Consider the following 14,126-nt stretch of genomic DNA (forward strand, 5'->3'; position numbering starts at 1 on the left):
GCTTTTAATACAATAGGGCTCTTGTATAAAGGTCCCTTTCAATTCTTGCTAGAACCTTCCCCTCATAGTGATGAGTGGGTCTTGGTAGCAACATTTAAATACAGAACATGATTTGTATCACTATAGAAAGAAACAGACTGTTATTGCTTGTAGCTTTACAGGATGCTTAAGTGTTCTTTAGAGGAATTAATAATTCTTAAAGAGTTATGGTACTATTTACCTGGATAATAATAATAAACTGAGTGTAATTTTGGGCACAGGGATCAAATAAATAGATCAAGCAAAGGATGGCAGGACTCCTCCTTCCTTTAGGCCCTCTTACTATCCTCAGTATCTTACCCATAATTAGTGTATTGCTTGCTTGCTTGAATTATGGCAATGTGCTGTAACTGGTTGTTGTAGGTTGAATTGCTTCCTCTTCAAAGTTCTGTGTTGAAGTCCTGATCCCTTGGACCTCAGAACATGAGCCTATTTGGTGATGGGTTCATTACAGAGGTACTTAAGGTGAGATTACAGTATTAGGGTGGTACTTGATTCAGTATGACTGGTGTTTTTATAAAAAGGAGTGATTTGGACACAGAGATACAGAGATAATGCCATGCAAATATGAAGGCAGAGATTGGGGTGATGTATCTACAAGCCAAAGAACACCAAAGATTGCCAACAGAATACTAGGAGACAGAGAAGGGCATGGAACATTCTTCCTCAGAGCACTCAGAAGGCACTGGCCCAGATCACACCTCAATCTTCGACTTCTAACTTTCAGAACTATGACTTAATAAATTTCTCTTGTTTAAACCACCTCATTTAAAGTACTCTGTTATAGCACTCTGTAAAAGTACTCTGCTATAGCTAGCAAACTGACACACTGGTTTCCTGTTGTCCAGGCTGCCATTAGATTTCAGTCAAGAATTAGAGCCATGCAAGCTGTCCTTTGCCCAAAGATGCTGTCCTTTCGTAACCTCTCAGAGTTTGTCCATTTTTCTCTTTATCTGGCACACGTAGGCTTATCTTTACAATGCCAGTTTAAATAATATTTCCTTCTTAACCCTTCTCCAGTCTCAACCCACTCTATTTATGACAGAAGTTTTAACTATCTTAGGTTTGGGGGTGTATGTCTATTAGGATCTGGATGGAAAACAGAAAGCGCTGGACAGTTGGTAAAAACCATAGGCAATTGCCATTTTCACCGTTCAGATTCAGGTTCATATCAGCAATCTTCCTACGGTTCACTGTAATGCTTTAAACCAAGTAAATTTTGCACAGGTAACTCTTCACATGCGATGAAAAAACTAGGAAGTTAAACGGAGGATGGTGAGGTAACTCAGGCATCAGCAACATGAAGGAACTGCAGGTGCCGGGGGATGGAGGGACAGAGTGGTGGGGGGCAGCCCCGGAGGCCTACCTGGTGTAAGTTGCAGCCCCGGTGGGTCAGTAAGGCAGGAGCTGCAGCCACAGAGGAGGTTCGGGAGCTTCCAGAGCCCCTTCGAGAAACAGACAAGAGAGAAACATCCCACTTTATCCCTTGATCCTGTTCTCAGATTTCTGCCAGGGCCTCCCCTGGGCCAAACTTTGCTAAAAACTGGAGGACGATGAAGCCTGGAAAGTATATTTGATAATACAGAGTGAAGTAGAGCGTGGGGAGTAGAGAGATGAATGAAAGGCAGAGTATCAATGGGTCTCTTATGTTTGACTTTGTCAGCCACCTGCCTGGTCTGAGGCCCGATGCTGGCAGGGATGAGTTGCTTCACAGAGCTGAGCCCTGCATTGTCTGTGCTTTTTATACATCCTGAACTTAATGCACACCGATCAGTATGACAATGGAACTCGCCGCCGTCCTCACATCCGGTTTCTGGATGCATTAACATCAAAAGATCAAGTAAAGGCCCCTTGTAATGAGGTCCTGCTGAGCCACCAGTCTACTGGCCTTAAAGCAATGCTCAGCAGAGTTCTCCTTCCCAGGGAGACAGATCAGAGGCAGGACCCGAGATGGCACACCTACCCGCGGGGATCCGAGCAGATGTGAGCCAGGCGTGCAGAACAGAGGCTGCGGGAACTCATGACAAGGCAAGCCAGCACAGACTGGAGGTGAGTTGCCAAGAGCACACCTGCAAGGACTCAGGGATGCGGTAGAGAGAGGGCAAGGTCCACTCACCCAGTTTTCTACACTATTTAACATCTCGCTTACTTGAGCCTTGCAAGCTGGGTAGCTGGGTTTTAATGTTTAGGGATGAACACCATGACAGAATGGGGTGGGGAATTGGCTTTGACCTTTGAGATCCCAGCAAACCCAGAAATGGTTCTTTTAACTAAGGCCTTGAGATCTAGACACCCAATGGCAGAGGATAATGCCATTCACACTATGAAATGAATGGTGCAAAGATTACCAAACAGTTAACCAAAGTGGAATGTTCCTGCTTGTAATCAGAAAAAAACTCGAGTCATCTTGTTCTTGCTTCCAGGTCCCTCTTAGCACTGTGTCATTTTTTTTTTAAGATTTTATTTATTTATTCATGAGAGACACACACACAGAGAGGCAGAGACACAGGCAGAGGGAGAAGTAGGCTCCATGTGGGGAGCCCAATGTGGGACTGTATCCTGGGACTCAGGATAACACCCTGGGCCTAAGGCAGGGGCCAAACCACTGAGCAATGTGTCATATTAAAATGAAAGCATGCCTGGGTGGCTCAGTTGGTTAGGCATCTGCCTTTGGCTCAGGTCATGATCTCAGGGTCCTGGAATCAAGCCCCACATTGGGCTCCCTGATCAGCGGGGAGTCTGTTCATCCCTCTCCCTCTGTTCTCTTTCTCTCTCTCTCTCTTTCCTCTCTCTCTCTCTCTCCCTCTCTCTCAAATAAATAAAATCTTTGAAAAACAAATAAAATAAAATGGAACACCAAACTTTGAAGACTAATAAAGGTCTTCCTTGAAGATCTGTTTAGGATACTGAGGGTCAAGTTTATAGAAATGTTTTAAGCTTCCTAAAATATTCTGGGTATTTCTTCTTCCTCACCAAGTTCCACTCATCCTGCTGCTAGTCATTCCCTCTTTCATTTCCTTCTTTCTTCACTATCTTTCTGAAGCTTCACCAGGTTGCTGTGCCCTCTCTCCTGCAGATCTAACTCCTTCCCTTATTTGCTCCAAAAGGCAAAAAAACAGAGTCCTCAAAGCCTGAGAAGGAGGGAATTCTTCAATGTATTTTTTATTCACAAGTTTCTGTTACATATAAAAGGGACTGTACGTAAAACACAGAATATTCTGGTATTAACTTTCAAGTTCTCCTCATTCAAGGAAAAATAAATCCATTGGTTATGGGATGTTAAATAAAACATCTCTGTAAATTTCTGCTCTGAATTCTTTTCTTGATTTGGCGTTGTACACTTTTACTTAGTCTTACCAAGCTGGTTAAGGAATATATGAAAACATAGCTATTTATAGGTTTTGTGGGACCTCCCTTGAAAGTCCAAATGGAACGTGTGAATCTAAGCACAGTCCCTCAGAAGATTAAGAGCAAGCAATCTACCAGATGGCTCTTCCTACTCTGTCATCTCTCATTAGTCAAAGTTCATACCATAGGGCCTCAGCTCTCCTACAATCTCTGTATTACCTGGATTCATAGACAGCCAATGGAGGAACAAGAGGCTCTGTGTGTCAGATTGGTGTGGATTTAGGAGACAAAGTGTCTGTGTCCCCTGGTTGGCAGCAATGAATGCCATGTTAAAGCCTAATTTGTGGGAGGCCCTCACTTGTGGGAGGCCGAGGCAGTCAGTGGCATAAGGAGAGAGAAGATGATGGAGGTGTCTGGGTAGGAATGGTGGGATCCATCAAGAAGCCACCAAAAGGATAAGTGGGACAAACTGATGGGAGTGGTGGGCAGGTGAGGCCAAGCTTTTCTAAAAGGTGCATAAGCTGGGTTTTTAAAAACAATATAGAGAGTTATCCATAATTCTATCCCTGGTCTCTTTCTATATATATATATGGTGTAAGCTATGTACAGATGTATTAGAATAATTCTTATTTTGACCATTTAAATTAAAAATGTGAAATGCAAAATGATGCAAATTTTCCCTATAACTTCTTGGTCAGTGTTGAGCTAGTGGCATCTGTTGCCTATCACTTGGAATAGAAGTATGAACATTTCTGCTGGCTGAACCTTAGTATTGGAGTCTCCAAGGAAAACACAAGATAGTTAAGCACTTGGATGAAACAACACTTTTCTCACATAGAGAAGAAACAGAACAAGATCAGCTCCAGTTGTGGGTGTTGGTTTCCCATTACCAGCTAATTCGTCCTGGAAGCTGACACAGGGCAATCAGTCTATACACATCCTTTTTTGTGCTACAGCAGAAGGACCCTCAACACCTCCCCACAGGGGCCAGATACAGCAGTGGGGTTGCCCAGGTGCTATGATGTACATGTGTAAGCAGAGCAAAGGGGCACACACTAGGTTTGAAACAGGCAAAGGTATTCCTATAGGAGATAATAATTCCAACACAGGCTCTGAGGGCCCTTTATCTCATGGTAAGGAAGTATCCAGGCCCAAGGCCTATTCTTATGCAGCTGAGTGGAAATGAAAAGATTGCAAGCACAAGACTGCCTTTCCCAATAGGCAGCATGAGCAAAAATATGTTCAGCTTGAATTATCTAGATAATTAACTCATACCACCTTGCAGTGTTTGACATAATAAAATTAAAAAGAATAAAGTCTACCTCCTGTCAAGCGTTCCCTATCCCCATGTTGCATATGCTTGATAAATAATGATTAAAAATAGCATCAAACTTTGAAAGACTATGTTTAATCTGTCAAATGAGAATGTCTAGAGACCACAGAGGACGGTGTTTTGCTGATGGTAGTTTTGTCCTAACTGAATGTCACCTGATGCGTGGTGGGTTCACTCTTATCTGCAGAGGACATCAGTGATGCCAGTGTAAATGACTCCCACTAATAACTGCAGATCGTCTCCTTAACATGAGAAATGGACTCCCTGAGGCCCATTGTCAGGAAGACAGGCTGTGTGAATAGCTGTGAGGCAAGCAAAAAGGAAAGATGCTCTGCAGTGGTTTTGAGGGTTGAGATAAGTAGATGGAAATAAGATTCTTTTTTTTTTTTTTTTTTTTGAGTATTGAGGTCACAAACTTAGCAGTCACGTTGGGCTAAAGAAAAGATTAAAATTAAAGTAGTTGGTGGGGGGGTGAATATCAATGATTAACTGCATGTGTGAAAATAATAAGCCACTCTTTTAGTTCAGGGTTAAAGTATAGAAAATAAGGGATCCCTGGGTGGCGCAGCGGTTTGGCGCCTGCCTTTGGCCCAGGGCACGATCCTGGAGACCCGGAATCGAATCCCACGTCGGGCTCCCGGTGCATGGAGCCTGCTTCTCCCTCTGCCTGTGTCTCTGCCTCTCTCTCTCTCTCTGTGTGACTATCATAAATAAATAAAAATTAAAAAAAAAAAAAGAAAATAGAAGATTGCGGTCTCTAGGAGCACCTGGGTGGTCCAGTTGATTAAGCATCCAACTCGATTCTGGCTCAGGTCATGATCTTGGGGTCCTAGGATTGAGCCCCACATCAGGCTCTGCACTCGGTGGGGAGTCTGCTTGAGGTTCTCCCTCTCCCTTTGCTCCTCCCCCTGTTTACTCTGTCTCTCTCTCTCAAATAAATAAATAAATCTTAAGAAAAAGATTGCTGTCTCTCTATCTTTATAAAAATACCTTAGAAAAATGTATCTTCTTCCTAAAAATAGAACATTATGTATATGTACACACAGAGATGTGTAAGTCTATGAGTATATTCATATATATCTTTATAGGTTTGCATATATACGCAAATACATATGTGTATATATATATGTATATATAAAATGAGTGTATAACTTATATTGAAGAGTAAAATGGACTGTTGAATTCAAATCTAGATTCTTCCATTTACCAGCTTGTGATCTTGTAGTTCTAGGTGAGTGACCTAACCTTCTCTCATAGGTAATAGGTGAATCATGTGATATCTCCATTTCTATAGGACAAAACGGCTGCATAGTAGCAATATCCTATTGTACCATCAAATCAAATGGAGGGGGAATATAATAGTATGTAAAGCTTCATAGTGTTCCAAGAGTTTCACAAAATACATAGATTGCTTTGCATGGCTCCTAACATACAAGAAGTGTTCATGTTTATTATGAAATATGCATTTCCCACTTTCACCACAATGTTGAACTCTGAATAACATGCCAAGTGCAAGTCAATTCTTCATGCTCTTTTATTAATTTCAGTTCTAGTCTATGAAAAAAGAGACTGGGAGAGGTTGCTAACCACATATTTAGATAAACATGAAAATGAAGAAAACTGAGTAAAATACCCTCCTAAATCCGATCATTTTCTCCTGTGAATTATTATTTCCCAATACAAAAGCCTCAATATCTGGATGTGCACCTAACTATTTTGGTGAGTGGATATTTTATTACTTTAGCAACCAAAAAAAAAGGGCTTTCCCCTCTTTTCCCTGTATGGTAACAATAGAAAATGATTCATGACAGCTTTACTGAGGAAGAGAAACAGAAAGGGGAATGAAATCAATTAATGGCTTTGAATCACAACTCTGCTTACTCCACAGTCAGTCCCTCCTCATCACAGAGCAGGCAAGAATGTTCTGTGGGCACTCCCCCCTCCATTGTCTCCAAGAACTCGGTGGCTTTGCACAGGGACACTCACTGTTCTGACCCTGAGGGTCTGTTCATCTGGCAGCTCACACCCTGGGCTATGTCTCCAAAAGCTGAATGTGATAATGTCAAGGCTTTCCTGAGAGAGACTCATTTACTCACTGGGAAAGTGTCAGCAGTGAAAATAGGACTTCTCTGTGGCAGTCTTCTCAGTAACTGATCACAGAGACCATACAACTGCTGCAGTGCCCTGAAAAACCTTCTGGAAAGGTTCATCCTCAAAGAGGGACCTGGTATGCCACGGGTCAGGTGAAGCAGAGAGCTACATGATAAAAAAAACTATCCTTGTACCTAAAACCCACATACACAAGGGGTCATTGGAACAACTGATGCACATTTAATGTAAGATCATAGGTTCTGCTGATCTTCTTGTTGAAGAACACTCTTCAACAAATAATAAGAAAGTGTTTTAATTCCACTAAGTACAGTGTTTAGAAAACTGCTCAAGATTCACTAAGTCTTAGGGGCACCTGGGTGGCTCAGTCAGTTAGGTGTCTGACTCTTGATTTCGGCTCAGGTTATGATCTCAGAATCATGGAATCAAGCTCCATGTCAGGCTCCCTGCTCAGCAAGGAGTCTGTTTCTCCCTGTTCCTCTGCCCCCCACTCTCTACTTGTGCTCGCTTGCTTGCACACATTCTCTCTCTCAAATAAATAAAATCTTTAAGAAGTAATTTTAAAAATAAAAAAAAAGAATCAGTAAGTCTATTAGAGTCAATCAACTCTCTTTACCTAAAAAAGCTGAGTTATATCCTGAATTAAAGTTCTGCATTTCAAAGTGCATCATGGGGTAGAATCTGGCAGGGAGGTCATTGAGTTCCCATTGGAACTGCTGGAACAAAGCAGTGATTCATGGCAGTTAGCATTAAAGAACATACTTTTTATTGGGAGGTCAATTATATCAAAAGGGTAGTTAAAAGGAGAAGAGGAGGAAGAGGAGAAACATTACACAGTGCAGACCATAAGAATACTAACAGTTGAATGGCTAAACCCAGAAAAGTCTGAAGCTTCCTTATCAGTCCCAGTCCCTGATTTGTCAAATTGACTCATAGCTTCCTTGCACCTTACATAACAACTATAGGAGTAAATTTGGCTGTGCCAAGATAAACTTTTTATTTTGGTATGACTCATTTGAGTCTCCAGATAGTTAAATTTAATTAGTCATTATTTATTCCATATGCTTCTTGATCTTTCTGTGACTCCTGAGAGTATACATTTCTCCATGAAAACCTCACCCCTTTTATATCTATAACCCAGCTCTTTCTATTTTTCTCACTACTCCTGCACCCTTTCCTGGGTTCTCTAATGTTGATCTTCCCCACAGTTCAAATCTCTGTTCTCTTCACTCATTTCTCTCCATATTTTACTTTTGAAAATTATATTTGCTGGCCCTCCCCCAACATTTGCAAGTTCCAGTGCAAAAGTACAAATGAAGACAACATATCATATGTTTTAAAATTATAACTTGAGCTGTCTCTGTGGCCTGCCCTATATTCCCACTCAGGTCCCCACAGCCCATTTCCCAGACATCACCCATGTGACCTCAAGGATAAAGTCTCCTTGGCTCTCTCTGGGGCAGCCCTCCTATAACTTGAACAGTTATGGAGATTGGCTGAAATAGATCATGGCAAAAGCTAGGGCAGGCCCAGGATTCCTAGGTTGTGATTAGACCATCCTGAATCCAGTATAGGGACTGGCTTGTCATGCTTTCCAGAGATGGACAAGTTTGTCCCCTAAGCACATTACTCTTCCAACTTAGGGGATCTTGACTGTTTTTAACACCTGCCAACACTGCACCAGGCAACAAGTGAGAGAAGAATAAGTGCAGCTATCTGGAGATCTTGGACTTCTTAGATGTTCTATCCAGCTGTCTTGGAGTTGTCAATTTTTTTTTTTTTTTTTTTTTAAAGAATCAGCCTCTCTTCCTCTGGCTTCTCAGGAGAGAGGCCATCCTCTTCTCCTCCCCTCCACATGCACACATGTGTAGGCTCTCATCTGGCACCTTCTGGCCTAGGGCCTCAATTTAGCTTTTCTCCCATAACTTCCCTTTATTACTCTGTTCCTGAACTTCTAAAAAAAACTTTAAGAATGAGCATGAAAAGATGTGTGTAATATATATGGAGGCTCCCAAAACTTGGCACCTAGAAAAGGGACCCTTGTTGCCCAGATAGGCATTGTGTTCTTACCTACTTTCATCGTTTCCACTACCTCCCATTGGCTGAGATTCCTAAATTCGCCCCTCCCCTGAGATGCCTATGAAACAATAACTGAACATGAGCTAGAACACTTTTCCCAGCTTCCCTTACAATTATATGTGGTCATGTGACTTTAATTTCAGTCAAAAGAATATGAGTGGAAGTGGTGTGTACCACTTCCAGGCAGAGGCCATGATAACCTCGCAAGCTAATCCTTCTCTACTTTCCCTTCATGCAGGGATGTTGCAGATTAACTCAGTGACTTTGGCAGCCATAGGTTAAAATAATGTGACATAAGCCTGGTTTCTTCCATTATTGCTTGCAGGAAAGCTACAACATTGATCAGAAATACCTATTCTGAAATTCACCTCATAAAGAAGAGAACTATTTTGTTAAGCCCCTGATATTGTCAGCTGACTTTCAGCTATCTTCCACTGGAATTTTCATGAACACATTTAAGTCAAGATATCTAAAATGGAACTAATCCATCATGGTCCTCCTCAGATCTTCTCTCCTTCTGCTGGGTTTACAGTTTCAGCATGGCGTCATTGTCTTTCCAGTCACCCAAGCTATAAACTTTGGTGTACTCTTAAATCTACCCCTGTCCTCAAATAACTAATTAGAAACCAAGCCTCCCAGTGTTACCTACAAAATGTCACTTAAAGTAATTCTTTCCTTTTCATGGTACCTGTATCTCCTAAATTTACACTTTGTCTCCAACCTGCATTATTTCCTCCACCTCCCAACTAGCCTCCTGTCTCTTGCCTCTAGACTAATCTGTGCCTGAAACTGCCATTGGAGTGATATCACTGAAACACAAATCCAATCACCCCTATGCATAAAGATTAATCATTCTTAATGGGCTATAAAACAAAGTTTTAGTTCTGCATGTAGAATCTCTTATGTTCTAGATTCAACAAATTTTATCACCACTTGCCACTTATTCTCAAACAGCGTTGACACTTGCTAGGGGTCTTATGAGGCTTTCTGGCTTTTCATTTGCTGTTACCTCATCCTGGAATTCCCTTTCCCCTGAGCCTGTGTAGGGCAGACATTCTGAGAACATAAAGACAGTGGGGTGCAGAGTCAAACTGAGCATGCTCAATTAAGACCATGCTAATCTTTCTATTCTTCCAGCATTAGCAAGCAAAGAAACCCATGTATACGCATACCTTTATATGTTACCTATAAAAAAAGTCAACACAAAGTGTTTAAAAAATATTTTCTCCCTGGGACCCCTGGATGGTGCAGTAGATTGAGAGTCTGACTCTCGGTTTTGAGTTAGGTTGCAGGATCAAGCCCCATTGTCAGGCTCCAAGCTCCGCAAGGAGTCTGCTGAGATTTCTCTCTTCATCTCCCTCTGCCCCTCCCTGTATTCGCTCATTCTCTCTAATAAATAAATGAAATTTACTTTTTTAAAAGATTTTATTTATTTATTTATTTATTTATTTATTTGAGAGGGAGAAAGAAACACAGAGATAGCGACAAAGATAGCAAGAGAGAACAGAGTGGGAAAGAAAGGGGCAGCAGGTTCCCTGCTCAACAGGGAGCCCGATGCAGGGCTTGATCCTATGACCCTGGGATCATGACCTGAGCCAAAGACAGGTGCTCAACTGACTGAGCCACCCAGGTGCCCCAATAAATGAAATTTACAAAAAAAAAATATTTTCCAGGTGCCTTGGTGGCTCAGTTGTTTAATCATCTGCCTTCGTCTCAGGTCATGATCCTGGGGCCCTGGGATCCAGCTCCCTGTTGGGGTCCCTGCTTTGTGAGGAACCTACTTCTCCCTCTCTCCCTGCCCCTCTCCCCTGCTTGTGCTCTCTCTCAGACTCTGTCTTTCAAATAAATAAATAAATAAATAAATAAAATCTTAAAAAAATATTTTTGTGTGATGTAATGAGCAGTGGGTATAAGACTGATGAATCACTGAACTCTACCTCTGAAACTAATAATACACTATATGTTTAATTAATTGAATTTAATGTTTTTAAAATTAACTTCAAAAAATTTTTAAAAATATTTTCTCTCCTAAGTGAAACTGTCTTCCCAAGAATTAAGTTTATTTCACTACACGACTTGATGCTGATATGTAAGCATTTGTAACTTTCAAAGTGAGAGTTGGGTCACATGCTGGGCAGAGTTAAGATCATGCTTCCAACAAATCCAATGCAATTATTACCCTTTAGAATTCCTGGCCAGTTATGCTTCAATTAAATGCAGTACTGTTGTTCTTCAACTTCTTTCTTTTGTTTTGTTTTTTGTCTACAGAATATTATCTATAGTGTACTATTGAAGCAGATATAATCCAGTTCACTAGGTATAATTACAATTCACTACTTGCCCTGCACAAATATAAGACTGTTAGAAGATTTTTCCAAGATTTCACAAAGATGGCCCTAAATAGCAAACTTTCTTTAGTTTATATAGTTTCATTTTGGCACTTTCAAACACCAGTGGCTGTACATCATTTACAAGATTTGGAGAAAGAAGTATTATGAAAGAATAGACCAAATGTCACAACTTGTTAGCCTCTTTTTAAATAGATGCTCCAAAGGATCATTAGAATTGCTATTTTGGCTCACCCTAAAATCTATCAGTGAAAGAAACAACCTGAATTTCTTCCTTTCTGAGACTGACAGAGAAATCAGGAATGTCTATGGAATGAATATACCTTACTAGATTACCTGGTGTGATTAAAATCATTGAATGTTATTATGTATGGATTTGATTACCTTCACTGTATTAATACCACTTATGTAGATCTCTAAAAATGTGAACCTCATTCCCAATAGGTAATGTGGAAATAAGTAGTGTATATTCGACACTCTGGGAGCCTGATACCCTTTACGAGTCTAATAAATATTTTAGATTCTCTTTTAAGAAAAAACATAAGTAAATGTTAAAATTAAATTTTCATAAGATTTCCGTGGATCTCTCCCCAGTAGGACAATTGACCCCAAGTTAAAAAACACAATTCTAGAATAATTTGAATTCTTAATTGCTAGTTATTTTTCACACTTCAACCACCACTGGAAGGAGGAATCTAAATCTTTAGCAAAAAGTGTATCTCATGATAATATATTTTCTATTTAGCACATGAAAGAAATAATTAATATGAAGTTGGTTACAATAAAATGAGAAGAAAATAGCAAAAGTGGAAAATATGTAATTAAATAGGTTTTGTGTCCCCTGCCTTACTATGAAATACAGCTGGGTATGATGTCCAACCATGTTCATCCTAGGACAGCTGACTGGCAGAAGAAAAATGATATCTTTCCAAGTACATATGTAGTAAACAAATGGCAAAAATATATAATTATAGGATTGTTCTTACATTCTGCTGAAAATGGCTATAGTTTATTTTCTTTCATTTCTTCATTCATTCGTTCATTCAAAAAGAACTTATTCAGCTCTGCACTTAACACTGTAGGAAGAAGATAAATAAAAAAATATATTCTTATTATACTCAGGGAATTTCAAATCTATTTGAGTTTCTTTCAATTTCCTTTTGAGCATTGAGTACAGAAAGGTTATCAAATTTACCTATTCCTCTCTCACCCATCAAAGTTATTTTTTCTAATAGACCCATCAAAGATATTACAGTAAAACTTTTTTGCCTATTTAATAAATGTACAATCATGCCATGGCCTATAATTTGGAGAAGTGTATTAAGAATGTGCTATGTATCTTTGAACCCATGTAATGGGGGCAAATAAATTGAGAATATCTTCTACTAGCAATACAATGAATAAAATCTACTTTTATCTAATATGAATTTATTAGTGCCATCATTTCAAGAAGATAAAGTAACATTTGGAACATCATATCTAATGATTTGAATTTGTTCAACATATTTGATGTTCGCAAAGGTTCTTTCCTCCTGAAAAATAACAAAGATATTAAGTGAAGTTAATAATAACGTGCACAGTTCTTGGGTAAACCCCTCCACCTTGAAGGTGAATCTGATGACCTCTAAATTGAAGAAGGTCAAAGAGTGAAAGATGGAATGAGTGCTGAGAATAATTTTCCTGAGAAGAGCATCAAAGGGCACAGGTATGCATGTCTCTCTTCCAGGCTTTAATCCTAGTCAACATTGGAAAGGATGTAGAGGAAGATTAGCAGGTTTGTTTAGATGACTGTGATGGGGCTTAGGGAAAGTTGCTCCAAAATATGCCAAAGTAGCATATTGATTATTTTTAATTTTAAAGTACTTGAACCGTCCTCCATCAGTTCTCTCATTAGTCCGCCGCGGTCTTCTCAGCCACCCGCCCCAGTCTCCGAGCTTCCCACTCACGGACAGGTGCACTAGGCCAGAGAGGCTGGACTGTGGGTCGTGGCCTGAGTGCCTTCATCTGAGAAGTTCAAGGCACCTGTAGAACTTCCGCCACACAGCCCATGGGTCTTGCAGCACATTTGCATGGCTGCCATCCAGAAGAAATTGGTGAATGTTGGTGATGGAGCCTGTGCTAAGACTTGTTTGCTCATCATCTTTAGCAAGGACCAGTTCCCAGAGGTGTATGTACCCACAGTGTTTGAGAACATGTTGAAGAGGTAGATGTTGAAGTTGATGGAAAGCAGGTAAAGTTGGCTTTGTGGGATACAGCTGGGCGGGAAGGTCATGATCACTTGAGGCCTCTCTCCTATCCAGACACTGATGTTATACTGGTGTGTCTCTCTATTGACAGCCCTGATATCTTAGAAAACATCCCAGAAAAATGGACCCCAGAAGCCAAGCCCTTCTGTCCCAATGTGCCCATAATCCTGGTGGGGAACAAGAAGGATCTTCGAAATGATGAGCACACAAGGTGGGAGCTAGCCAAGATGAAGCAGGAGCCAGTGAAACTGGAAGAAGGCAGAGATATGGCAAACAGGATTGGTGCTTTTGGGTACATGGAGTGTTCAGCAAAGACCAAAGATGGAGTAAGGGAGGTTTTTGAAATGGCCACAAGAGCTGCTCTGCAAGCCAGACGTGGGAAGAAAAAAATCTGGGTGCCTTGTCTTGTGAAACCCTGCTGCAAGCATAGCCATCATGCGGCTAATTTTCAAGTGCTGTTTATTAATCTTAGTGTATGATTACTGGCCTTTTCATTTATCTATAATTGACCTAAGACTACAAATCAGAAGTCATCTTGCTACCAGTATTTAGAAGCCAACCATGATTATTAATGATGTCCAACCCACCTGACCACCAAGGTCCTTCTGACACTGCTCTAACAGC

At 40.6% G+C, this 14,126-nt stretch overlaps 1 pseudogene; it reads left to right on the forward strand.

The window, feature by feature from the left end:
• The first annotated feature begins 13,325 nt into the window (after positions 1 to 13,325).
• LOC129509790 (transforming protein RhoA-like) lies at positions 13,326 to 13,913 on the forward strand (annotated as a pseudogene).
• The last annotated feature ends 213 nt before the right edge of the window (positions 13,914 to 14,126 follow it).

The sequence above is a fragment of the Nyctereutes procyonoides genome, unplaced genomic scaffold (genome assembly GCF_905146905.1).
Source record: "Nyctereutes procyonoides isolate TBG_1078 unplaced genomic scaffold, NYPRO_anot_genome, whole genome shotgun sequence".
NCBI lineage: Eukaryota > Metazoa > Chordata > Mammalia > Carnivora > Canidae > Nyctereutes > Nyctereutes procyonoides.